Source organism: Octopus sinensis, linkage group LG9 (assembly GCF_006345805.1).
Source record: "Octopus sinensis linkage group LG9, ASM634580v1, whole genome shotgun sequence".
In the NCBI taxonomy this organism is placed as follows: Eukaryota; Metazoa; Mollusca; class Cephalopoda; order Octopoda; family Octopodidae; genus Octopus; species Octopus sinensis.
This window is the reverse complement of record NC_043005.1, coordinates 91035917-91058818: the sequence shown is the minus strand read 5'-3', so window position 1 is coordinate 91058818 and position 22902 is coordinate 91035917. Positions and strand designations below refer to the sequence as shown.

The 22902-nt window shown below is 37.1% G+C and overlaps 1 protein-coding gene across 2 annotated transcripts in view; it reads left to right on the top strand.

Moving 5' to 3' along the window:
* Nucleotides 1-22902, top strand: part of LOC115215379 (ras-related protein Rab-18A) — a 66039-nt gene that overhangs the window by 8487 nt on the left and 34650 nt on the right. The window lies entirely within an intron of this gene.

Genomic DNA, 22902 nt, shown 5'->3' with positions numbered 1-22902 from the left:
GTGTGAATGTTACCTGTGTCAGATGACTGTTGGATATCTTTGCATAGTTGTAACCAGTAGTCATTTGCACTGTGTCTCGCTGTCTTCTACATATTGTTCCTTGCTGATCTCAATGATTACAACATTACCCCAGTGGGTTGGTGTTTGTGCTTCAACAGGGCAATGTGCTTCTCCATAAATGCATTGAACTCATTTGTGCTTGCCTAAACTAGTCCTGTGTCATTCTCCCCACAAAGGCCCTCAATGCAGTGCCATGGATGGTGTCCCATCTCTACTGAACATTACCTGTTGGAGGGTGTCCTCCAATGACCTAAGAAATGCATCTGCCTTGGCTAATTGCTGGGTTGCTGTAGCATTGATACACTGCTTGCCTGGGTCAGATCTGGCCAGTGGTCTGTGAGGTTGACACCAGGAAACTCTGTGTAGAGCTTTGGTCTGGAAGTGGGTTTTGGTGACACACAGTCTATGGAATGTACAGAGCTCATGCAGTTGTTGCCTATTTGCACTCATGTTGCTGACCCTGTACTTTTCTAGACACTCTGATCCATAGACTGAATATATATATATATACACATTTATGAATTTATATACAAACTTACAAAGTATACACAATTACAGCAACACTAAAAAGTTTGACACCAAAATATGTGATACACATATGAAACTTTGCAACCAGGTGCACATACATAAAAATACAAATGTAAGTGCACACATTTAAAGTATTAATGCAGGTATGTGGATGTGCCTGCATACATGTAGAAAATTTGAATCAAATTGAATTTAATATAAATTTGAGGCAAGGGAGATAATAATTCAAAAGTTGTTCCTTCGTTTGTGTATCCAAAATTTTAATCCAAGATGGAGACAAACAGCAATGTGCCATGTGACAAGCTTGATAATTGTTAAGGGATTTCTTTCCTGACATGAAACCAATGGTTGTCTTAATTTATCTATCTATCTATCTATATATATTTATATATGCTTCAACTTACATAATATGACCAAATGTGACTGATTAGCTCCTAGTTCCACAGAATGAAGTAAAATGAAGGAAATCTATTTTACTACTCTTAAATAGGAAATTACGGAGATGTACTTGCATAGCAAGTGATCTGATCTGAGATCGTGTGCTGAAACAAAACACGCAGAAACTGAATCTAACAGTTTTTGTGTATTTATAAACATCTTCCACACTGCAAATAGGAAATTGTTCTCCTGAAAAAGGGTTCTGACAAGCGTTTGTTTTTTTTGCTCCTCATGGCAAAATAATTTATTCTGCTTAGTAAACTGTTTGTACTTAGTGTATTAGTCTATGTATATGTCTATCAATAACTCCTTCCCCCACTAAATCTTCCTGGGAAATCAACAACAAAATAAGCATTAACAAATATATGTGAAAATAATTGTGAGCTGTAATTGAAATTATATTAATTTTATTGCCAGGAATTCTCTACATCTCTTACATCATTAAATACTCTGATTTCTGCTTTAGGCATGAAACTAATAATACTCATCACCAATCCGTCTTAGATGGAGAAAAATAAAAGCAAAATCAACAGTAACTGTTAGTGGCTTTCAAATAATTTCAAGCATTTAAGAATTAATCTTACAAAGTTAATTTATCTACTCAGAAGGAACGTCTGATAGTCTCTGTACAGATCAAATATGTTCCTCACATATTTGAACTAATCTGAATATTTGTTTATTCACAATACTGCTTTCACGCACCCACTGCAATATTTTATTTGGCTGGGGCCAGCATCATATGTGATCAGCTTGTGTTTTGATGCTCATTTACTACAAGGAAACAAATGTTTCTCAAAGTCATTTCAGAGTTGTCTCTTTTGCAGTACACAATGCTGATGATAGTCAAGGAGATAGAAATGCATTCACTGTTTTGTCAAGAGAAGATTCCTTGAAATTACTGTTGGTGTTTTTCAATACTTATTGCCAAAAGTGAGAAAGGTTCTCCTTGGAAAATTAGCAGCAAATATGATCTTTGTGCTGGTCAAATGTCCCTCACATATTTGAACTGATCTAAAAGTCTGTTGTTTGTATGCAGGCAAGGGACAGCTGTGGACATATTTCAGTTTATTAAACCTCATCAATGAAGTATACTTTATTAAAATCTTGTTAATCAGTTATGAAGACTTTTACATATGGAAAAAAAATGGTAGGAATAATGTTAGGCTAGTACCATTTACATAATTGCAAAAATGAGTCTAACAACTGAAAAGGGCCAATGGAAAGTACAGAAGCAACCTTTAATTCATCCAAATTCATGCCATTCTCCCATTTATTTCACGTAGTTCATTTTATATAATTTTGTATTTGTTTATGAATATGTGTCTGTGAAAGAATATATATATATATATAATATATATATATATATATATGAATACATGCAGATATGTGGATGTCTATATATGTAAAGAGACATACATAATGTATGCATGTCTCTGTATGTGTACCAGTGCACAACATAAACCCTGAGTTGACTTATTGTTGATTTACAACTAGCATGAGCCAAGTCCCATTACCTTCAAAATAAGCAATGACAGAATCCAAATTTAACTACAAAACACAACTTCTTCTACAATGAACAACATTCACTTAGTTTGAGACAGGCAACAGATAGTATGTGCTATTTATATCATCAATCATAAGCCACACCCAAAGATAAAACCAGTTTATCACAAATGCTAAACACATTTTGATTCGCTAATCACTAGTTTTGAAATGTATCACAAGGATTTTTTCATGGTATTTTCCACAGTTTTTCTTAGAAATTAATCTGCTGAAAAATCTTATCTGAAGGAGTTGTTATGTATAAAGCTTTATACATTGTTTTCTTATTGTTATATGCCTATATGTGGAAGCAGCAAGTTGTTTTCAGCATGACCCAAGCAAATCTAATCAATGTGTATGTTATGAGAAAGCTTTAAATATCATAGTGCTGCACGCACATACATATAATCCTCCTCCTCATCATCATAATACGTCTGTTTTCCATGCTGGCATGAGTTTGACAATTTGACCAGAGCTGGCAAGCAAGAGAGCTGCACCAGGTTTCAGTCTGATTTTGTCTGGTTTCTCTGGCTGGATGCCCTTCCTAACACCAACCACTTCACAGAGTGTGCTGGGTTCTTCTTACTTGACACCAGCACAGGAGCTGTTATGTGGCACTGGCATGTGTGCAATAATGTGGCGCTGGCATGGGTGCTATTACGTGATGTTGGCACTGGAGCTTTTTACATACTGCCAGCATAGGTGCTTTCATGTGGCACTTGCAGACCAAATCCTTTTATATCCACTTTCCTTACTGGTAAGGGCTGGATGGGTTGTCATTGCCAAAGTTAGTTTATTTTTGGAGTTACAGCCTTCCTGGTGTTGGAAGAAACCCCATATGGTGTACTCAATGCAAGCTATGGACACATAAGAGGTGCAGCGGTATCACTGGACAACTAATGGAGAAGGTAGTCTTTACATGTGGCAGATGTGCAGGGACATTAAACACCAGGAATGCATAAAGAATAGACTCCTTCATATGTCAGGGGGAGCCCTTGAAGTAGTTGACAGTTACTTAGGAAACCAGGTTAGAAGTTGGGGTGGTTGTTTCAAAAGCATAGTTGCTAGAATAAGAACAGGCTGGGCAAAGTTCAGAGAGCTACTACCTCTGTTGGTAATGAAGATCCTCTCCCTCAAAGTGAAAGGCAGATTATATGATGCCTGTGTACAAACAGCTATGCTGCATGGTAGTGAATCATGGGCTGTGATTATTGAGGATATGCAAAGACTTGAAAGAAATGAAACCAGTATGTTTTGCTGAATGGGTAATATCAGTGTGCATATTTGACAGAGTGTAAGTGATTTGAGAGAAAAATTGGATATCTGTAGCATCAGATGTAGTGTGCAAGAGAGAAGACTGCACTGGTATGGCCATGTAATGCATATGAATGGAGACAGTTGCATCAAGACGTACTGATCTCTAATTGTAGAGAGAGCATATGGAAGGGGTAGATCCAGGAAGATATGGGATGAAGCAGTGAGAAAAGATCTACAGACGTTCAGTTGAGGATTTTTTTCCTTTTTAAATCATTTACATGTCTGTTCAACCATTTCACATGACTTTATTCATTAAAACTTCAGAAGTTCTTACAACTGTGGTTGTCATAATGCTTTACTTTCCTGCTCCTAATGATTTTGCTTTCATTTCATGATAGACAGCTATCATGCAGGAAATGCCAGCTTCCAAATCCTGTTTTCTGATTAAGTAAAATTGATTAAACTTTAAACCTCAGTAACATTTTACTGCAATTTTTCTGGAACAATTAAATAACAAAATTGGATTTAACATATAAAATTATTTCAATATAACAAATTTGGAAATTTTGATGTAATTTTAAAATCTCACAACATGTAACAGCAATAGGGAAGACCCTACAAAAGTAGAGAGACAGAGAGTTATAGAACATGACACATGTTTACAAATGTACACACAGGTAATCATGAATTTAAAATGGTGTATAGTAGACAAGTATATGTATGTATGTTTGTGTGTGTGAGCGTTTCTTTGCGATGGATAGCAGAAAAGCTACCTACCCCCTCTCCTTAAAGTTACGTATTCCTCATACCCACCTTTCTGTGTGTTTGTGCCTTGTATCTATATATTTATGGAAGTATGTGTGCAGTGTTGTGTGTTTATGACAGCTGTATTATTGTTATTGTCCCATTGCCACTGCTGTTCTCGCCGTCACTGATATGTCACCCTCTCTCTGTTACTACCTTTCCCTTATACTAATACTTTTTGCAACCTTTTCATTTTATATAATTGACCCAATGCCCATGGGGGACACATTGTAAATTTTTATTGAAATCCAATTTGCCAATTATTGAACTGGATGTTAGTGTAAAATGTATGCAAAGTTTCATGAATATTAGTTTGCTGGTCTAGGTACTAAGATAGTAACAAATAGGAAGACAGACAGAAATTATCATTTATATATTAGATATAGTGTGTGTGAGTGTGTGTTGAATTTGAAAGAATGAGCAATGGTATGACCTTTCAAGAGCCACTGAGACCAGTGAGCTTGATGCCATTAATGCTCCATATAAACTGTTGTAAGTTGAGACTTACAGGAAAGACATGAAGGAAAAGATTTCAGAGAGTTTATGTTCTAGGAAGAGAAGACTGAACATAGTAGTTATTGTGGGGTGAGGGGAATAGGATGCAGTGAGGCTGGAGTGTATGTGTGTTAGTGGTCTAAGTCAAGTGGCTTTCTCATGTGATCAATTTAAGATGTCAGTATGTACAACAATAGTACTATCCTCTTGTGAGCATCATTTGAACTGTGTAGAGAGTCAGCAACTGTTAGGAGCTGAAATATTTTCTGGTCAGTCTTTGAGATGTAATTATAATAATGTTAATGATGAGTTTTCCCCGAGGGAGATCCCCAATAATATTCACTCCCAGGATTTAGTGTAGCCATTAGAATTTTAGCTGAGTGTTGCTCATGCTTAGTGAGGTTGTATGATGTAGTGGTGTTTTCTTGAGTTTTTTGTTATTAAAAAGTAACACTCAAAGTTGCTTGCTCTCATGGTCCCCACTTTTTCTATTCATGAAACCAATGCAGGTTTGGTGTGTGGTTGGAGAAAACTTGGGAGGAAAGAATGCTTACTCTAACTAGTCTGTGTAAGGGTTGGTATTGTTGGGTAAACTGTTTACTTGGTTGATGTATATAAAAGGGAGTGAGGAAGAAAACTGAATCCTGGGTACACTAAAAGTGATTTGAGAGCGAGGCAGAAAGAGCTCCATCAATATATGATGTGATTGTACATTGATAGGTAGCTACTAATTCAAGTGATGAAAGGTGAATGGAGCCCATAGGTAGGAAGTTTTGTTGTGGATTTGAGTCTGTGAGGAGATAGATAGACAGACAGAGAGGAGTTCAAGGTGTTCGAGAATGTCATTGTTAATGGCTGTTTTTGTAATCTCAGAGGTGTTAGAAGTGAGTACAATATCCTTGCATGTTGTAAGGTGCAACCAAAAGGGTTGGCATCAGGAAGGGTATGTGGTTGTAAAGTATCATCTAACCCTTCAAAGCATGAGAAAGTGGATGTGAAATATAGCACCTATAAAGATGTTAATTATATATATATATATATATATATAAATATAGATCTTGGACCTGTGTTACCCAACATTGGCCATATATCTATACCTACATGCACATACCTGGGCAAAGTATTTTGTGGATGAGAAACAGTTGTCCAAACTTGCAAGTTTCTTCTATCCATACCACCTAGTGTCTGATGCTTTAACAATCTGCTGCGCTGGATTTATACTTTTTATTGGCCCCAAAAAGAATGAAATATGAAGTTCACCTTCAGAGTCAGCATGAATACACACAAGGCATTTTATCCAATTCTTTGCCAGTCCATCTTAAATATGTTTGGGTATATTAAAAGTTGACACTCTGGTCTGAATTTTTGTCCCATGTTAAACTGTTCACAACTGTTGAGAGGCATTGTTTCATAGTGGGATGTCCTTGCTATGGCTAACCTTTACCTCTATTCAAATAAGGGATTTTTTTTATTCTGCCTGTCTTCAAAAGTGCAGAGCTTGAGAATAATTTTGTTGACTGGGAATATCAACAGACAGTATCATTTGTAGCTCAGTATTTTCATGTAACATGTTAACATTCATCAAGACTGGGCTTCTGTACAGTCTCTGTTTACCAGATCTTCTCAAATATATTGGTTAGCCTGAGACTACAGTATTAGACACTTACTCCATCAGCTGCACAGTGATATAGAATTCAAAACCATGTGGTAATGAAATGGGCTTCATATCCATGTAGCCATGCCTTGTACAGTTAATAAGAAAGATCCACTACTCTTGGTTATAGAGTTATCATAGTACAATGAATGGAAGTGAGGATGGCTAATAGAGAGATGAGAAATAATCAAAGAGGCAGCAGACACAAACTTAAGAGCATATTGTGTGAGAGACCCAAATACAGATCTATCACCCAGCCTCTATCAGTACCAGTAAATTAATGTTTGTTTTGCATGCTTGCGCTGTTCTTCTCTAACTCATGTTGCCCATTCCCAGATAGTTAAATCTCAGGTTTAGCATACTAAGATCAGTCTTCATCGCTTCATCCCTTGTCTTCCTAGCTCTCCCTCCTTCCACTTGGTGCATCCTGCACTTCTTTATACAACTATCTTTGTCCATATATATTACATGCCCATATCAGTGCTGTCTTCTTTTTGGCACACTACATTTAATTCCCTTTTTTTACCTAGCTTTTCTCTCAACTAATTTGTACTCTAGTGTTTATGAATATTAACGTTACACACACACATGTTTAATTTCTTTCTAGTCTTCACAAAAATCTTTTGTATTTAGAGCCCACATTTTGCTACCATACAGCATTGCATTTCATGCTCAATCACCAAACAATCTGCTCTTCAATCTGGGAGAGAATCCCTTTATTACTAGCTGAGGTAATCCAGCTCTCTGGATCTTCTCTAGTGTGTTCTTGCTCTATTTATAATGCTTTTGAAGCACCTACCTTCAATGCTAATTAGTTCACTTAGGTAACAGAAAGTCACAATTACTTTTAGGAAGCCTTAAGGGATTTTGAGAAGGTCTAGTTCATGCATGTTCTGAATGCTTAATGATCCTGAGCATTTGGTGCATACAAAGTCTACTTCCTCTTTTAGCATGCTTGTGATTCCACTTCATCTTTTGTGTATCTATAGTTTCAACACTGGGTGTACCTTATGGAATTTCTACCTACTCTTTTTCTGTGTATTGAGTACAGCCATTTTATCTTTTCTACTTACTAAAGCTGAGGTCTTTACTGAGTTTAATTTGTGGCCTCTCAATTCAAGAAATTCTTTTCACATCAGGAATTGCCTCTCTTATTCTACTATAGATTGAAATTAAGAACAAGGGTGTCAGCATATATAGATGTACCCATGAACAGCTGGTCTTCACAAGCCAATTATCTTGTTTCCTTCATGGCTACCAAATATCAGTGTGTAAAATCTTGCCAAAGACCTTCTCCAGATTAACAAGTGTTGCGTACAGCAGCTTACTTTTAGCTAAGCACTTCCTTTGTAGCCGTCTCACGAGGATCAATACTATCTCTTGACACAAAGTCAAGCTTCATCTCATTCTAGGCTAATTCTTTTCCTAATCAGTTGTGCTGTGACATAGTAACTTTCATAATCTGGTCCATCAACTTGATGCCACTGTAATTTTCTCTTTCTAGTGCATCTTCGTTGCCTTTGCATGGTATATACTATTTGATTAACATTGTAGTTGAGTAGTGCATGCTCTACTCTGTCAGACACTTGAATCTATCCACAGTGAAACTTTCTCTACTTTCATATCCTTCATTTCTCTATCTATTATTCTTCTTTTAGTTTGTGTAGCTGGTCTGTTTATAGATGGCATTCTCAGTATAATCATATCTCTTTTAGTATGTCCAGTGAAATTAATAGTCTTTATAACATATGACATAAGTTTCTTAATATAAGCTGATATAAATTATGCAGTTGCATTATTTGGGATATTTTAATATTTGTGCTGAAGTGTATATTGTAATAGACATGAAGGTTCCATTGAATCTAAATGATCTACAGGATAGTGTGCTACTTGTGATCCACAACAGTGTCTATTGATTTGCAAGTACGACTGCTTGCAACAGCTGCCAGGTTATGCCATAGACTCAAGCATTTGTTTTTCACACAGTCACTTGTATATTTGTAAAAATGTGTTACAGTTTGAGGAACAGTTTTGGTATCAATTTGTATGTTTTTTTTTTTAAATCCTTGAGCTTATAGAAACTGAGTCCATAGTGCAATTTATGTTGGAAAGAAACGTTCCCTCTCCAACAAATTTTTAGCAAAATGACCAAACAGTTTAACTTAAAAATGGACTGACTCTCATGTTTGTAAATAGTTTGAAGATACTAACTTAGGTCCAAAAACTTGATAATTCAAGGTAAGCACAAATTTCATAGGCTTTTGTTCCTTTTGTGATTACTGTCACATTCTGATGAAAGTCACTTGACAATAGCACTGCTACTCCTCTCATTTGAGACCTATTGTCATTCAAATACTACACTGTCCTGTCTAGAACTCTCTTTTGTGTCTAAGTCCAAGGACTTTGAAAGCAGAATGTATTGTATAGCCTCCAGGAAGGAGTGGCAGCTGCCAGGATACAATCAATAGTTCTGTTTTAAGCAATAAACTGGCCAGAAATATTTTTCCTGTTCCACCATGAACATAAAATCAGCAAATTCCAGCTTCTTGTTGCTAGGCTCTCTCATTTTAGACCTGATAGAGCCCATCCCATGCTAGTTTAACCACAGTTGATTTCTTCTGAAATGAAGTGACAGACATGCATTAGTTTTGTGTTGAAATCCTTTGAACTCATTATTTCACTGTGTGTCTGGGTAGTTAACTCAATTCTCAACTCTATTTCATTTAGATGTTAGGAAGAATGGGTACCAGATTATCTTGAATGACTAACTACATTTATTACCTTTGTTTAATATCCTGAAGCCATTAGAATTCTCTTAGGTCATGGACATGTTTTTTATTTATACAACTTGGTTTATCTTAGTAAAATACTAGCAGTATCACCCGGCGTTGCTCGGGTTTGTTTCGACAGTTTAGAATTGGAATTTTTGAAAAGTAAAAATTTTGCATTATGTAGCTTGTTATTCTCTTTAAGTGAACATTTTTTCTGGTTGAAATACACCGAAAAATGGCGACACAGCAGTAAAAAAATTGTCCAATTTTGGTCAACTTGCACCGCAGGGTCTTGGAGGAGATAGTGTTAGTTGAAGGCTACCAAACCTACCATACACAGACAACTTCAGCTTTATATACATAGAGATTTAGAGGAGGAAGAAGAGGGTCCACAATTTTTGCAGGCTCTCCTAGATTTGTGAGACTAGTGTACCTGATGCCTTTCAATATATTGCTGTTTACTTATTTTATTTGTTCATGCAAGGATGAAAAGCAAGGCTGACTTACATCTGAGACCTCCTATAGTAAACATTGATTGTAATAACATTGATTTCAGCACTCTTAACCAACATATATACTGTGCTGATATATTAAACTGTTTTGACTAGACACCATATATTGAAACTCACACCTAACCATAATGTGTTTTTACAATGTTTTAGTTGAATATTTTGTTGTAGTTCTACTTACTGTGTGAGCCTAAGGTAATTGTTTTTTCATGTATGGCTCCATCACATCTTGTACATTAATCCTATAACACCATTTACATTTTTGTTTAAATTTTAATGGGAGTGTTTGATTAAATATGTCCATCATAATATATATATGTATATATATATATATATATATCTGACCTAAAATACTAAAGAAACTGTGTGTATAAACTGATACACAAAACACATTTATCTGTGTAGGTGTCAGTGTATGCTTTTGGCATGTGTTTGTGTTTTCTTTTGGAATGTGTGTCACTTGGGTGGAATGTTTAATTACTCAGGTGATTCTTTTTAATTATATATATATATATATATCTTTATCTTTTACTTGTTTCAGTCATTTGACTGTGGCCATGCTGGAGCACCACCTTGAAGGAATTTATTCAAACAAATCGACCCTAGGACTTATTTTTTTGAAGCCTAGTACTTATTCCATTAGTCTCTTTTGCTGAACTGCTAAGTTACAGGGACATAAGCACACCACCACTGATTGTCAAGCGGTTATGGGGGCAAACAGAGACATACACACATAGATATATACATATATCTATATATGACAGGCTTCTTTCAGTTTCCATCTACCAAATCCACTCACAAGGCTTTGGTTGGCCTGAAGATATGGTAGGAGACATTTGCTCAAGGTGCCCCACAGGTTGTGGGACTGAACCTGGAACCATGTGGTCAAGAAACAAACTTCTTACTTCGTAGCCATGTCTCTCTTTACTCTTTTACTTGTTTCAGTCATTTGACTGCAGCCATGCTGGAGCACCGCCTTTAATTGAGCAACTCGACCCCGGGACTTATTCTTTTGTAAGCCCAGTACTTATTCTATCGGTCTCTTTTGCCGAACCGCTAAGTAACGGGGACATAAACACACCAGCATTGGTTGTCAAGCAATGCTAGGGGGACAAATACTGACACACAAACACACGCATGCATATATATATATATATATATATATATATATATATATATATATACACATATATACGACGGGCTTCTTTCAGTTTCCGTCTACCAAATCCACTCACAAGGCTTTGGTTGGTCCGAGGCTATAGTAGAAGACACTTGCCCAAGGTGCCTTGCAGTGGGACTGAACCCAGAACCATGTGGTTGGTAAACAAGCTACTTACCACACAGCCACTCCTGCACCTATATATATATCTTTATCTTTTGTTTGTTTTAGTCATTAGACTGTGGCCATGCTGGGGCACAGTCTTGAAGAACTTTGTGTACTGAAGTGCCATCACTTAAAATGGGTGGAACTCATGGAAGATGGAAACCAAGAAGACATGGGATGAAGTACTGAAGGCCAATCTGAAGATACTGTATGTTATGAAGGAGATGACAAAGCGCTGAAACATCTGGTGCCTTGCTGTACTCAGGAAGACCTGTCCACAACAGCAGAGTTGATACCGGTGCTGGTACTATGTAAAATATACTTGTAATGGTACCCTGTAAAAAGCACCTGTGATGGTGCCACATAAGCACTGGCGATAGTGCTACATAAAAAGCACCCAGTACACTATGTAAAGTGCTTGGCATTAAGAAGGGCATCCAGCTGTAGAAACCATGCCAGAACAATGGAGGTCAGTGTGGATCCCAGCCTTACCAGCTCCTGTTAAATCATCCAACCCATGCCTGGAAAGCAGACATTAACTGAGGATGATGTTAGTCATAGGTACTACCAGATATTTCTTAGCGAAGTCAGTGTGTAGGAAAGAATATATATATATATATATATATATATATATATATATATATATATATATATATATATATACCTGAAGGTATCAGGGGAAGAGGTAGACCCAGGAAGACATGGGATGAGGTAGTCAAGCATGACCTCACAGAGACAATGATGAAAGACCGAGATCTCTGGAGATATGCTGTGACTGCAAAGACCTGAGCTGCTTCCTGTACCAGTTTCACATAGCCCCAGCCCATCCAAAGCACCTTGGATTTGCTGAACGACCTGCTGTGCTTACCTTGGATCATAGGGTGACCTGCTGTGCTTGAGGAGACCTATTGAGTCAAGTACATCAACATCAAAATAAATGTCAATGGAAATTGTAGTTACGATACCTGTCCTGGCGGCACGTAAAAAGCACCTTCCGAACGTGGCCGATGCCAGTGCTGCCTTGACTGGCTTCTGTGCTGGTGGCATTAGGAAGGGCATCCAGCTGTAGAAACACTGCCAGATCAGACTGGAGCCTGGTGCAGCCTCCTTGCTTCCCAGATCCTGGTCAAACTGTCCAACCCGTGCTAGCATAGAAAACGGACGTTAAACGATGATGATGATGATGATGATATACATATATAAGTAGCTTAGGCTACTTCACATTTCATTACACAGAATTTCATGTCTTTATGCATTCCTGAGATGAAAATGGTTGCTGTTGAGCACTCTGGTAGAATGAAATGCTATAGCAGAAAGAGAACAACATCATACAGGCTTCTGATTAGCTTTATCCAGGTTGTCAGTTAAACTTTTGGTGCACTTGGGAATCCTGATGGAAAATCTAATGACAGTTGCTTCTGATAGGACTCTATAGAGATGCCTGAGGACTCTACACCCATAACCACCCCCAGGGATAGTGAGAGCAGATGGATGGATATATATACCCCCCCTCACACATGCAGACATGACTGTGTGGTTTAAAAGTTTACTTCTAAACCATATAAATTTGGATTCAGTCACCCCCACATGGCACTGTTGGCTCGAGTCTTCTACTCTATCCTAGGCTTACTAATGTCTTGTGAGTAGATTTAGTTCATGGAAACTGAAATTAGCCTGTCATTCATATCTGTGCATGTGTGTACATGTGTGTATCTCCCTGTTTTGATATCACACCAGTGATATAAACGAGAGTTGCCATCATACCAGCAGTGCCCTTTATTTCTAATCTTCCATGAAAAACATACCAGGCCAAGAGGAAATATTACCTTGCTTGAAAACAGGTGAGGATTGATGACAGGAAGGGCAACCAGCTAATAGAAAATCCACCTCAACAAATACCAAGCATTGAAAAGTGGATGTTAAAACAATGATAATATATACATATGTGTGTGTGTGTATGTGTGTGGTTAAGCATGTCCACAAATAACTCTTCATATGATATAAAAGTACGTACATGTCTGACATACCCTTTCAAGAATTATGATTTTGAGGAATCTTACTCTGCTACCCATTCCCTTCTTTCAGCTTTCTTTTCCTTGTCTTCAAACATTTTTGTCATTGAGTCTCTGTATCATATTTTCTCACTCTTTCTCCATTCTTTCATTCCCTCTTTATTATTTTTTTTCTTATTATCTCTACTTTGTATTCCTTCTCATAGAAGACTTAATCTGTCACCCAGTTTCATATCACCACCTGGTCCCTGAGTTTTCTCAACTCATTTGTTTTGTAAGAATTCAGAACAGGTCTCTGGTTGGGTATGATTTCCCATCAATCTCAGAGGCTCTGACAAAAAAAAAAAAAAGTATCATTGCTCTCTGGAGACAAAAGCAAAGAAAAAAAGACTCTTATAACTATTTTCTTCTTTCTTCATTTCTATTTTATTTACTTCTCTTTTCGTATTTAGTTCTCCCTTTTTCTGTCACCCTTCCACTCTGTTGCTCTGATTTTTGCAAGTCTCCTCTCTCTTTCTCTACTATCCTATCCTTTCTCTTTCTTTCTTTCCTCTAATCAGTCTCCTTTTACTGCCTGTTCTTCCATCACTCTTTTGCTCTCTTCCACTCTCTCTCTCTCTTTCTCTCTCCCCTCCTTCTCTTGCTCTTCCCTTAGGCTGGGTAATCATGTATCTCCTTTACAACAGTACACCTGTTTCTGTCTTCATTTCTGATCACTCACTCTCTCTCTCTGGCTTGGTAACCATGTACCTCATCTACTGTAAGACACCTGTTTCCATCTCTGTCTCACTATAACCTTTCATCATCTGGCACAAGTTCGCCTCCTTCGATACCCCCTCCCCTCTCAAAGGATCTGTGTCTTGCAAGTTACTTGGTGACCCTGCCAGTGCTGATGCCACATAAAAGCATTCAGTCCACACTGTAAAGTGGTTGACATTTGGAAGGGCATCCAGCTGTAAAAACTTTGCCAGAACTGACCTTACCTGCGCTTGTGTCACATAAAAAGCACTCAGTCCACCCTGCTGAGTGTTTGGTGTTAGGAAGGGCACCCAGCCGTAAAAACTCTGCCAAAACAGACAGAAGTTTGGTGTAGGCTGCTGTCTGGCTGGCTCTTGTTCTGTCCAACCCATGCCAGCATGGAAGGTGGATGTTAAACGATAATGATAATTATATATATATTTGATTCTATTTAATTACATAATTCAGTTAATTTATAACTTTCGAAAGCACAACCATTTAGAATAAAATCTAAATAAAATTTTAGTTAATCACATAAGATGTTTTTGAAGTATAAACTTGGTGAATGTGACATGAAATTGAACATTTGTTTGATATGATATAACTAAATAGATTATAGAAACTTCCACTTTCATGAGTTAAATGACAGTTCACCGGTGTTTCATGTTTACAAACAGCTGATGTCAAATGAGTTAAGTTATTCTTGCGAGTTCAATGAATTAAAGATTATTGAAGTTCAAATTCTGGTGTAATTTTATGTTACTTTTAATTGGGAAATAAAATTGTTCAGTAAAAATAAACGTTTGTTGTCAATAAAATTTGTAAAAAATAAAAGGTTAATTTTGAATCAAGTGCTAAATGGACATCATTTTGTTTTAATTACTGATCATAATCTATAATTGGTCCAACTGAAATTTTAATCCATGTAACCCTAGTTGTTATAGAATTATTTAGAATGTGTTAAAAACATAATTGAAACATATGAATCTGGTTTGGCATGGGTAATTGAATATGATTGTTATATCAAAATATAACTACACTGCAAAAAACATAGCTTCGACTTGGAAGAAAATTAGTGAATTATAAATACATTAAATGTATTATAATTAAAAAAGAATATTTTGTTGTATAATTCACACATGTGTAACATGGCCACAAAACCTTATGATTGACAATGTTTTGAAATCCTGTTTTTATCGCATGCTTGCAAATTCGGTTAATTGTATACTCTACTTAATTGCATAAGAATTTCAGTCAGTGAGCCTCTGCAATTAAGTAGAATTGATTATGTCTGAATGTGCTTATGTTGAATTGAATGTCCTTTGTAAATCATTAATACATTGGTGATTCAAATCAATATGATGATAATTCTATACAATGTCATTCATATATATATAATCATCATCATCATCTAGTGTCTGTTTTCTCATGCTGGCAATAGTTTGATGGCTTGATTAGAGCTGGCAAATAAGACAGCTGCTACCTGGTTCAAGTCTGATTTGGCCTGGTTTCTACGGTTGGATGGCTTTCCTAACACCAGCTACTTTATAGAGTGTGCTTGGTGCTATTAAGTGGCACCAGCACAGGTGCTTTCTACGGGGCACCAGCACATGGCTCTTGCAGACCAATCCTCTTCAACAGGCAAAATGGCATTAACACTTCTGCTGTGGAGGATGGGTCTTCTTGAGTACAGCAAGGTGCCGTATATATATATATACCCTATATATGTTTGTGGTATTCAACATAGTCAACATATTCACTTACATGATGCTTTTCGTACCAACTATCACTGTAACAACTGTACATGTGTGTATGTGTTTATTTGTATGGTAACACCGAGAAATTGGTGTTTCTACGAAGGAAGATTTCATCACAGTTTCACCTGCCTGATCATACAGTTGTTTTGCAACCTTAACATTGTTTTCTATGAGTTCAATGAATTTGAGAATTGACTGTTAGATATTACATATCTATCTCAGTAGAATTGATTTTCCATATATTGACCAATACCTTTAATATTTTAGACTCATTGTCTTTAATGATACTTTTTCAAACAATTATGCTCAGCTCTTCATCCAATAATTACACTGTATTTGAGAATTGTAGAGTTGCCAAATGATAAAGCTCTCATGAAAATCAAATTCTGAAAGATTGTAGAGTGATTTCTCCCCCTGCCCCCCTCTCTCTAATGCTGTACACAACATTTTATTAATCTAATTATTCCTTTGCTGAACATAGACATACACATACAGATGCATGTGTGCACGCACACACACGTCTTTCCAACTCACAGTGCTCAGATTTCCATGCCTACGCATGTACTCATACATATGTTATCAACACTAATATTTGAATATGACAATGAATTTTGAGCCATTATATTTAACTTTTAGCTCATTATACATCTTTTGTAGGTACTATAATGTGATTGGAAACTGGTTCTAAAATATCTCTAAGCTGTTTCAGAACAAAAAGTCATAAGACATGCACTTTCATCTAATGATAGATTGATGTTTGTTTTTTACTTTCTTTCATCTAAAAATGTATCTTTTGTTAGTTATTGTATAAATTACTTTTGTTTGTGATTTCAATTTTGGATGTGGTCTGTGCTATAACATACTCTTGTTTTAGGTTTGTCAGTATTGTTGTTTAAAGTTAGCACTCTAAACTACTCACATGTCAGTGACCAGAGCTGTAAGAGTTTAAACTCTTTATACCAGTGTTTCTCAACACTTTTTACCCTTGCATAACCCTTGAAATAAATTATATGTCTCAAGGAACTCCTGCACAAAAAAAAAAATCATATACCATATCTTTCTTATATTTTTTCATCGTATTTCATATGGTAAATATCATCATCATCATCATTTAACGTCCACCTTCCATGCTAGCATGGGTTGGACGATTTTGACTGAGGGCTGGTGAACCAGACGGCCACACAAGGCTCCAATCTTGATCTGGGAGAGTTTCTACAACTGGATGCCCTTCCTAACGCCAACCACTCCGTGCTTTTTACGTGCCACAGACACAGCGCCAGTACTGGCAATGACCTCACTCAAATCTTTTTACATATATATATATATATATATATATATATGGTTGTTTACATATATATATATATGGTTGTTATATTTTTTGATAACATAATAAGGTTAGATAGGATGATGTCTATATTACAATAACCATAAGGTGGCGAGCTGGCAGAAACGTTAGCATGCTGGGTGAAATGCTTAGCAGTATTTTGTCTGTCTTTACGTTCAGAGTTCAAATTCCGCCGAGGTCGACTTTGCTTTTCATCCTTTTGGGGTTGATAAAGTACCAGTTGCATACTGGGTCGATCTAATCGATTGGCCCCCTCCCTAAAATTTTAGGGCCTTTTGCCTAGAGTAGAAAAGAGTATTACAATAACCAAGAATATGTTGTGCATGCATAGTAATATTATGATCATGAAATTAGCATTAGCTTATCTCACTCTTTCTCACGGAACCCCTAGGAACCTTAAATGACAAGAAAATGTTGCATGAATGTATGAGCCAATAGGGCAAAAACTATAAAAATTTACAATCTCGTTATCAGAAAGTGCCTTAAAATATTCACTTTCCTTTGCATATCTGGCTTGAGCATAATTTCATTTTAGATTCCCATGTTGTTGCCAAAAGAAAGTACAAATGGAGAAAAATCAATGCACCATTTCCATCCAAAGATACTTGAAGCATCACTTTCTTCTGCTCTATCTAGAGCATCCTCATCATCATCTACTGCTGATGATGAAGGGAAGTCACAACACTATAAATTTTCCATTTGTGATTTGATTTCTCCCATCAATAAGGATCACTTATGCTTCGTGCATTTGACAAAGTAGACACTTGGGTATCAATTGGTAATGGCCAAAGCCATGAAAAAGTTTTGAAACTTCAATGGATGACATCTACTATTCTCTAATTAAATGGCAATTGATGATGTCAGCCATTTAAGGGTTAATGTCCCATCTTAATTTTCCGTGCAGCATAAGTTAGACCACTTAGCAGGATCCACTGGGTTCGAAGACTGCATCATACCTTGATTTTTGCTTTGGCATGGCTTCTACAGCTAGTTATGCTTCCTAATACCAACCGTTTTGCAACATGTACTCTGTGCTTCTTTCTTTTTTTTTGTTGTACCAGCACTAGTTTGGTCTCCTTGCAGTTTGCAAAACTGAGATCCCTTCCAGGAGGCAGTTTTATGCTATATGAGAGGGTTAAAGTGAAAGAGAAGGGGGCTGAACAGAACAAGTTTTTTTGCTGTAGGGGAGGTAAGCAGCTACTTACATTATAGAAGAGAGGGTGTGAGTGAACAGAATGGAGATGGAAAGATATAAAAAAAATAGTGGTGATTTGATGTCAGAGTGAACCCTCAGAATATGAAGTGGGTGGGGACAGAACAGGAAGTGTAGGTAGGTATAGGTTACAAGAGCATGAGGGTGAGTTAGAGATAAGGAATGAGGGAGAGGGTGAATATTATGAACATGTGTTGAGGGATGATTGATAAGGGAGGTTGGGAAGAGAGAGAAGTAGGTGGCTTGCAAATATCATTCTGCAAGTATTAAGCATGCAAATATTATGTAGATGTACTCATTCTTGAGGTTATACTTTGTTCCTTTATCAATTTTGGGAGGAAACATTTCATTATACTTTTTTTCCAGAGTGGTTTTATATGTAACTAAGGAAAAATAATCAACATGTCTAGAAAGCACCATTAATCTTAATTTTATGTTCAGTTCTGATAATGGACTTGTTAAGATTATTCACATTTAGAGTAAAGGCACAGAACCATTTTCACTACCACAGATGAATTGAAGATATGAATATTTTTGGGCTCATCTGTACTGTGAAAATAATAAACCTTTAATGTCACTAATTCATTCATATGCAAACTAATTATTGCTTTGTTCTTAGGTGTAGCTGTGTGGTAAGAAGCTTGATTCACAACCACATAGCTCCTGGTTTAGTCTCACTGCATGGCACCATGAGCAAGTGTCTTCTATTATAGCCTTGAACCTTGTGAGTGTATTTGGTAGTTGGAAACTGAAAGCAGCTCATATATATGTGCGTGTGTGTTTGTGTGTAGGTGTGTCTTTGTTTGTTTTCCACCACCGCTTGATAATCAGTGCTAGGATGTTTATGTCCCTATAACTTAGCGGTTCAGCAAAAATAACCAATAGAATAAGTACTAGGCTTAGGGAAAAAAAAATCAGCAGGTCGATTTGTTCAACTGAAACCCTTCAAGGTGGTGCCCCAGCATGGATGCAATCAAATGACTGAAACAAGTAAAAGATAAAAGATGGTTCCAACATTTTTTTATGGGTTTTTAGAGACTTTATTAGAGCTGGTCTCAAATTTGATTGTGAATGAAATTTTCCCACTCTTGATTTAAGGGGCATAATATTTATGTCCATGATATAGCATAGGTGATTGGCCTCCAAATATGAATATTACAATTTGTAAAAGATCAACAGATTTGAGGATGAAGTATTTTGTGCCACTTTTAAAGGAACCTATTTTTCTGTGATGCAATTTTGGCTTTGTAATATAGGTGTGTTTGCTATGAGAGCTCAACAGAGATTATAGAATTTAACATTTGTATGTAGCATAGGTTTTAGTTGCATGTTTATTTTTAGTATGAATGTAGTTTTGTGGCTGTGTGATAAGGAGCTTGCTTCCCAACCACATGGTTCCAGGTTCAGTCCTATTGTGTGGCACCTTGGGCAAGTGTCTTCTGCTATAACCTTGGGCTGACTAAAGCCTTGTGAGTGGATTTGGTAAATGGAAACTGAAAGATACCCATCATATATATATGTGTGTGTGTTTGTGTCTGTTTGTCCCCCACCATGACTTGATAATCAGTGTTGGTTGTGTTTATGTCCCCCATAACTTAGCAGTTTGGCAAAAGAGTTTGATAGAATAAGTACAAGGCTTAACAAAAAAACCTGTAGCAGGTTTGATTCATGAGACTAAAGATTCTTCAAGACAGTGCTCCTGCATGAGTGCAGTCTAACGAGTGAAACAAGTAAAAGATAAATGATATTTTTTTATGTGTACTGTTTGTAGTTTTGGAGTGACCAGATTGCCAGTTCTTTGTTATGAGATGATTTTTGAGATCTCTATTCAGTAATTTGTGTAATTTTATATAGAGATATAGGCTTAAGAGTGGCTGTGTGGTAAGTAGCTTGCTTACCAACCACTTGGTTCCGGGTTCAGTTCCACTGCGTGGCACCTTGGGCAAGTGTCTTCTACCATAACCTCGGGCTGAACAAAGCCTTTGAGTGGATTTGGAAGATGGAAACTGAAAGAAGCCCATTGTATATATATATATGTGTGTGTGTGTGTGTGTGTGTTTGTGTCTGTTTGTCCCCCACCATGACTTGATAATCAGTGTTGGTTGTGTTTATGTCCCCCATAACTTAGCAGTTTGGCAAAAGAGTTTGATAGAATAAGTACAAGGCTTAACAAAAAAACCTGTAGCAGGTTTGATTCATGAGACTAAAGATTCTTCAAGACAGTGCTCCTGCATGAGTGCAGTCTAACGAGTGAAACAAGTAAAAGATAAATGATATTTTTTTATGTGTACTGTTTGTAGTTTTGGAGTGACCAGATTGCCAGTTCTTTGTTATGAGATGATTTTTGAGATCTCTATTCAGTAATTTGTGTAATTTTATATAGAGATATAGGCTTAAGAGTGGCTGTGTGGTAAGTAGCTTGCTTACCAACCACTTGGTTCCGGGTTCAGTTCCACTGCGTGGCACCTTGGGCAAGTGTCTTCTACCATAACCTCGGGCTGAACAAAGCCTTTGAGTGGATTTGGAAGATGGAAACTGAAAGAAGCCCATTGTATATATATATATGTGTGTGTGTGTGTGTGTGTGTGTTTGTCCCCTCCCTCAACATCGCTTGACAACTGATGCTGGTGCGTTTACGTCCCCGAAACTTAGCGGTTCGACAAAAGAGACCGATAGAATAAGTACTAGGCTTACAAAGAATAAGTCCTGGGGTCGATTTGCTCAACTAAAGGCAGTGCTCCAGCATGGCCACAGTCAAATGATTGAAACAAGTAAAAGAGAGAGAGTAAGAGAAAGGGTTGAAGTGCCATGTCATCCATATAGGTGTACATGAAGCGAGAGTTGGCATTTACTAAGTCATTAATGTAAAGAAGAAGAACAAGTGTGGGAGAAATGACAGAACTTTACTGATAGAATGAGGATGCTACAGAATTTTGTCAGTGTTGTGTTGGTTGGTTCTATCAGGAAATTTTTAATGAAGATTATTAGTAATGGATGTAGCACATTGTCAAATATTTTATCAGATTCTTATGCCTGACACTGTTGTATTGCTGTCAAGATCTACAATTTTCCTTCATTAAAGTTTAAAAGAAAAGAAACCATTTGTGTGTGACATAACTCTCTCTCTTACTCTCTTACTTGTTTCAGTCATTTGACTGCAGCCATGCTGGAGCACCGCCTTTAGTCGAGCAAATCGACCCCGGGACTTATTCTTTGTAAGCCCAGTACTTATTCTATCAGTCTCTTTTGCCGAACCGCTAAGTGATGGGGACGTAAACACACCAGCATCGGTTGTCAAGCAATGCTAGGGGGACAAACACAGTCACACAAACACACACACACATACATATATATATATATATATCATCATCATCATCATCATCGTTTAACGTCCGTTTTCCACGCTAGCATGGGTTGGACGGTTCAACTGGGGTCTGGGAAGCCAAGAGGCTGCACCAGGCTCCAGTCTGATCTGGCAGTGTTTCTACAGCTTGATGCCCTTCCTAACGCCAACCACTCCGCGAGTGTAGTGGGTGCTTTTTACGTGCCACCTGCACAGGTGCCAGGGGGGGTCTGCCTGTTTTAATTAATCAAACCCATTAGAAATTAATCAAACTGCTCAAAATTAATTAATAAGCACCAAAATTCCAATGTGCTAAGACACTTGCCCAAGATGCCACGCAGTGTGACTGAACCCGGAACCATGTGGTTGGTTAGCAAGCTACTTACCATACAGCCACTCCTGCGCCTATAAGATCTGGTTCTTTATAAAATTATTAACCATCTTACAAACAATAACTCTGAGCACCTTTTCAAACTCCACCTAACACCCGTGGACATGTTTACAAAGTCAGAAAACAACACAGCTCCCATGACTTTCGGAAACATTTTTTCATGCTAAGAGTTGCTGAAGTATTGAACAAACTGCCGGCATCAGTTGTTAGTTGTTGGAGCACTGCATCCTTCAAAACTTCCATGCTTCCTGAGATTCGCCAACACTACACCTGATTTTCTCACCTCCATACACATGCAAGCATGTATCTGACTCATACACTGTTCACTTTCCAGACATTTGTACATTACTGCATATGCTTTATATGCACTTTTGACAAGTGGTGCACCTGAGCACTGTATACAATAATTTCATTATTATAACACATACCAGTGATTTATTTTTCTTTTTGTGAATAGAGAAAGATGAAATATAAAATAAGATAGGGTGGTGATCATTTACAATAACTTTGATTATCCTGCAAATGTTTTGATTTTGTGAAAATATTTTGGACCTGTGTACATAACTGCATGGCAGTTTGTTTTGAGTTCGCTGATCTTTGCTCTTCTTTGTGTACCTATATTTTAGTGTAATCCTGCCAAATTTTGAATAGACATTGGTAGTAGACAGTTTATTTTAACATCTGCAATCTATTAAAACTAAAACCGATGGTATTTTCTCTA